This window comes from Pseudophryne corroboree, unplaced genomic scaffold (genome assembly GCF_028390025.1).
Source record: "Pseudophryne corroboree isolate aPseCor3 unplaced genomic scaffold, aPseCor3.hap2 scaffold_1284, whole genome shotgun sequence".
In the NCBI taxonomy this organism is placed as follows: domain Eukaryota; kingdom Metazoa; phylum Chordata; class Amphibia; order Anura; family Myobatrachidae; genus Pseudophryne; species Pseudophryne corroboree.
In genome coordinates this window covers 96,349-102,379 of record NW_026967909.1, presented here as the reverse complement: position 1 = coordinate 102,379, position 6,031 = coordinate 96,349, and the positions used below count along the sequence as shown (strand labels likewise).

General features: G+C 42.2%; 2 non-coding genes across 2 annotated transcripts; both read left to right on the top strand.

Annotated features, from left to right (window-relative positions):
* The first annotated feature begins 4,813 nt into the window (after nucleotides 1-4,813).
* Nucleotides 4,814-4,977, top strand: LOC134993508 (U1 spliceosomal RNA). Its single transcript, XR_010197299.1, has one exon. It is a non-coding gene; the product is annotated as a U1 spliceosomal RNA (small nuclear RNA).
* A 152-nt stretch (nucleotides 4,978-5,129) lies between these two features.
* Nucleotides 5,130-5,292, top strand: LOC134993513 (U1 spliceosomal RNA). The gene has a single exon (XR_010197303.1). It is a non-coding gene; the product is annotated as a U1 spliceosomal RNA (small nuclear RNA).
* Nucleotides 5,293-6,031: the final 739 nt, after the last annotated feature.

Below are 6,031 nucleotides of genomic sequence, written 5' to 3'. Positions count from 1 at the left end.
TAATTGACCTTGTTATCAGATTTTGGTGATCTTTAAGTAGACAAGTCAAAATTTCAAACCCCCTGTTATGGTGTAGGGTACCTGGCCTTCTCTGATGTAATCAGAGTTAGATTTGATTCAGTGATTTTATAAAAACAGATAGGAAGCACAATTTAGCAGTGGGTTGCAGAGAAAAAGAAATATGCTGGCAAAAAAAATCCAATTGAGTGATTAAACAGCTCTTCATTTTCTGGCTTTATTTTTATGCTAACAAATTTGTTCTCTGAAAAGTGTCCACAAAGCCAAGTCTCTGATTAACACCTTTGTAGGGATGGTTTTTCACCTATTACTAAATTAAACTTGCTTCATTGGAAAGGCAGCAAGATGCATCCTCATTTCAATTTCTACTGAAATAATACAGATTGACACCAGGAAACATTAACGCCACTGCATCCTTGCTGCTTTCTCATGTGGAAGTCTGTTTAATGTGAAAACAAGGTGATATCTAATTAGCACACAGGTAAGGAATGAAGAAAATCTTTATTTAAGGGTGAAGATGTTTCTCACAAAATCGTTGCCCCAATGCATCATTGAGATTCAAGCTGGAAAGATGATTTTAATATATCACTTGTACATTTTGTATTGCTCTTCTGGTGACAATGTAGTTTGTTTTTGTCAACTACCCTTTTAATAATAGGGTAAAGAAAATTAAGTGGATTTTTTTTAAAGAAAACTATACTGTCAATATACTATTCAAACAAATTGAAATGGTAAAAGTTATTGTACTTCAAGTAAAAATAAAAGAGCAAAAATATCAATCCCAGTTTTGATTACTTAAATTAACAAAAAAAATGCATATAGCAAAGGATAGTTTCAATCTGCCTACCTCTGGGTTATGGGCCCAGCATGCTTCCATTGCAGTACTCTGCTGCACATGTAAGTGCAAGAGATCCTGAAGCACTCACTCATCATGGGAAAGTACCAATGTGTTTCTTTGTTGGTTGATGGAAGAAACATTTTACAAAAACTCTCCAGATTATTGACTTTTTAAAGTTTTTCTAGGAAACGTTCTAGATGTATGCTTATTAGCCTTTGTCAGTATGTACTTTTTGCGAAGTGTCTCTGTGGCGCAATCGGTTAGTGTGTCCGGCTACTAACCAAAAGGTTGGTGGTTCAATCCCAACCAGGGACGTAATTGACCTTATCAGATTTTGGTGATCTTTAAGTAGACAAGTCAAAATTTCAAACCCCCTGTTATGATGTAGGGTACCTGGCCTTCTCTGATGTAATCAGAGTTAGAATTGATTCAGTGATTTTATAAAAACAGCTAGGAAGCACAATTTAGCAGTGGGTTGCAGAGAAAAAGAAATATGCTGGCAAAAAAAATCCAATTGAGTGATTAAACAGCTCTTCATTTTCTGTCTTTATTTTTATGCTAACAAATTTGTTCTTTGAAAAGTGTCCACAAAGCCAAGTCTCTGATTAACACCTTTGTAGGGATGGTTTTTCACCTATTACTAAATTAAACTTGCTTCATTGGAAAGGCAGCAAGATGCATCCTCATTTCAATGTCTACTGAAATAATACAGGTTGACACCAGGAAACATTAACGCCACTGTATCCTTGCTGCTTTCTCATGTGGAAGTCTGTTTAATGTGAAAACAAGGTGATATCTAATTAGCACACAGGTAAGGAATTAAGAAAATCTTTATTTAAGGGTGAAGATGTTTCTCACAAAATCGTTGCCCCAATGCATCATTGAAATTCAAGCTGGAAAGATGATTTTAATATATCACTTGTACATTTTGTATTGCTCTTCTGGTGACAATGTAGTTTGTTTTTGTCAATTACCATTTTAATAATAGGGTAAAGAAAATTAAGTGGATTTTTGAAAGAAAACAATACTGTCAATATACTATTAAAACAAATTAAAATGGTAAAAGTTATTGTACTTTAAGTAAAAATAAAAGAACCAAAATATCAATCCCAGTTTTGGATTACTTTAATTAACAAAAAAAAATGCATATAGCAGAGGATAGTTTCAATCTGCCTACCTCTGGGTTATGGGCCCAGCATGCTTCCATTGCAGTACTCTGCTGCACATGTAAGTGCAAGAGAACCTGAAGCACTCACTCATCATGGAAAAGTACCAATGTGTTTCTTCGTTGGTTGATGGAAGAAACATCTTACAAAAACTCTCCAGATTATTGACTTTTTAAAGTTTTTCTAGGAAACGTTCTAGATAAATGCTTATTAGCCTTTGTCAGTATGTACTTTTTGCACAGTGTCTCTGTGGCGCAATCGGTTAGTGTGTTCGGCTATTAACCAAAAGGTTGGTGGTTCAATCCCACCCAGGGACGTAATTGACCTTGTGATCAGATTTTCCAGCGTGTTTTGTTTGCGCCTTTGCAAATGTCTTACATCGACAAACTTATTTAGTACTATTTTGCAAATAGGGTTAAATTGTTGCAACATTGTGTTCCCTAATTGCTTGATTTTTTTAAATGCAACAATTGATAAAGACACCTGATAACTGCTCTGTGGAGTCTTATTTTGCGTCTACTTCTTATCTACATTTAATTCCCTACCTCTAATCAAGGCATTTTTAAATGCTGGGGTCTGCCAGGACGTGAGGCCTACCTAGACTTTAGATCTGAATTTGAATGTACTTGTGAACTAACTTAATTTCCTACTTCTAAATTCATTCCTAAATTCACTACTTACATGAATCCTGTAGTTGGGCATTTTGGGACTTCGATTGTGGGCATTGTTTTGTGTCCAGACCAGCAGCAGGTGGTGTGCATTTGCTGGAAAGGCATCGAAGACCTCCGATATGCTGCATCTCCTGATGTGTGTCTACCTCAAGTGACTGTCAGCAAATGCCTGCTAGATACCCCATTCCAAGCTGATTGTGACATCACGGAACATGCATCATAGAACAGGCATGCTAGAACATGGGTCTTCAACCTGCGACCCTCCAGCTGCTGTGGAACTACACATCCCAGCATGCCCTGCCTCAGTTTTAGCATACCTTAATAGCAAAACTGTGGCAGGGCATGCTGGGATGTGTAGTTTCACAGCAGCTGGAGGGCCACAGGATGAAGACCCATGTGCTAGAGCCAAGCCGCAGGTACATTGAATGCTAGCAAGCTGAATGTTTAAATCCTTTTTGTTCCGCAGCATTCCAATGCGGAAGATTCCATGGAACCAGAGATTATTCCATTGAGAAGGACATGCTGCCTGGATGACTGCACTGTGCAAATTAAGTCACGGAGCCAGTTGGCTTGTGGGTGGCTCTGGTGACTGGGTGGTTGGGTGGGCGGTGTGTCGGAGGTGGAGCACATGCAAATGAATGTGTATCATCCAGCTAGTGAGAGTGAAAACTCATGCAGGAGTGTGCCTGCTTGTCAGTGGGTTATGCACCTTGCCAGACGTCAAATCTACATGGAGCAGCTGGAGGGGACAAGAGCAGGTTTGCAAAATATAGATAGAAGAGCATATATGCTGGCGCATTCTCCATGATTGTGTCAGCTTATGTTTTGGTGCACTGCACTTTCCTCCACTAAGTTTTAGCTATTTTGGTTAAACGCAAGTGTAGTTGCTTCTCGCCCTTTTGGCTGTGATCTTGTATCGTGGTTGAAGAGTCTGCTGGAGGGATTGTTTTCTTCATTGGCGAGAGACTGAAGATATTCCAGGATGGAAGGCTTGGGAACACTATCCGTTTTTAAGTTGTGGAAGAGTTGAAAGACCGGATTGGACTACATTCTATAGTAAAGGATATCTTTGTATTTATTAATCCTCCCTTTATATGTGTCTGTCTTTCAATAAAGCTTCGGGCTTGTGATTCCCTCACCCTCTTACACTCCACACCCATAGCCTTATTAACTGTTGTATTATTGTATTCCATTGAGAAGGACATGCTGCCTGGATGACTACACTGTGCAAATTAAATCACGGAGCCAGTTGGCTTGTGGGTGGCTCTGGTCACTGGGTGGTTGGGTGGGTGGTGTGTCGGAGGTGGAGCACATGCAAATGATTGTGTATCATCCAGCTAGTGAGAGAGAAAACTCATGCAGGAGTGTGCCTGCTTGTCAGTGGGTTATGCACCTTTCCAGACGTCAAATCTACATGGAGCAGCTGGAGAGGACAAGAGCAGGTTTGCAAAATATAGACAGAAGAGCTCTCCAGCCTAGTTTGCTGTCTGTTTCCACTTCTCTTTTCTTGAGCCGCTCCCTTCTATGCCCTTGCGCACTATCCTGACTTCTCCCATCTGCTTACTTTGTGCCTTCCAACGCACAATGCGAACTACAGGTAGTGCTGCAGGGCCCACACCCTTTTACTTGCCACACAGAGCAGCTCTGGAGCTGTTACAGTGCCCAGCTTCTGCAAGAAATCAGCTTGAATGCTTCAGGGGCTGGGGCATAGCCAACATGAGCCCCACACCGAAGGAGGGTGGAGGTGTTTAATGCGAACTAGGGGTCATCCAAGCGCCACAAAAGGCCGCCATGCCCTGCATGCCCCTTTTCTCTTTTCATATGCAGACGAGGGTTGAAGCCAACTTTGACCCACTGCTTGGATGACATCACCATATGCAAATCCATCTGCTGCAGGCCTTCCCCCAGGAATGCTTGCACTAGTTGTTGCATTTGGTTTGTTGTTTGGGGGTGCTTCAGTATTAGGCAGCCTTCTGCCCTCCCATGTTCATCTGAAAATATGTGTTCTCCCTGCAGTTGTTGTCCCCAGATGAGAGTTCCCTTGTGCTGCCTCAGTTGAATCTTCTTTACTTGACAGAGATGTGCCTGAGCAGCGGCCCTCCCTAGCCCTATCCCAAATCATACTTATTTTGCATAGGAGATATCATGGTAATGAAGACTGTTATCCCAGGGTGAGGTTCATTCATTGCATTCTGGGTATGCTGACCCCTGTGATTTCCCCAAATGTGGGAAACTCGACTTCATTATTTGTGGTAGTGGGGGACTGTGTTTGTGCTTTCCTCTGGTCAGCTCTGGTAAAAGTCAGATTTATTTGTCTCAGATCTTCCTCTAGCCTTGTTCTTCTTTCGAGAGTTCCCTTGTGCTGACTCAGTTGGATCTCCTTCACTTGACAGGGAAGTGCCCGAGCAGCGACCCTACCCAGCTCTAGCCCAACTCCTACTTACCTGCCAGGTGAGATACTATGATCATGAAGGTGCTTCTCCCAGGGCAAGGCTCACCCATTGCACTCTGGGTGTGCTGCTCTTGCGATTTCCCCAAATGTGGGAAACTTGACTGCATAATTTGTGTTTCCCCTGGTCGGCTCTCGTATAATTCAGATCTCTTTGTCTCAGGTCTCTCTCCAGCCTAGTTTGCTGTCTGTTTCCACTTCTCTTTTCTTGAGCCGCTCCCTTCTATGCCCTTGTGCACTATCCCAGGATAATTATTGTAGCTGGTCTGCGGGTAACAGCTCTCAGATCCACTTCTAGAAAAAATGCAACAATGTAATTTGAGTGACAAACTGCAGAGATGAACCCTTTCTGTGACTGCTGCACAGGGATCACACAAACTCTATTCATAGGGCTGACTTCACTTAGGGGAGATGTTCTCGCCCCGCAAAGAAGTGCGAGTATATACCGCACTTACGGTACCATTGGATTTACAGATATTTTCTTGCAATACACTATGGGGGTCATTCTGAGTTGATTGCTCGCTAGCAGTTTTTAGCAGCCTTAAAACGGTGGAGTTAACATATCTCACGTGGAAGGTGGTCATGTTATTAGCCTTGGCTTCGGCTAGGCGAGTGTCGGAATTAGCGGCTTTGTCACATAAAAGCCCATATTTGGTGTTCCATGTGGATAGAGCGGAATTGCGGACCCATCCTCAATTCCTACCAAAAGTGGTCTCATCTTTTCATATGAACCAACCTATTGTGGTGCCTTTGGCTACGCGTGACTTGGAGGATTCCGAGTTACTTGATGTGGTCAGGGCTTTGAAAATTTACGTGGCCAGGACGGCTAGAGTCAGGAAAACTGAAGCGCTGTTTGTCCTGTATGCAACCAACAAGATTGGTGCCCCTG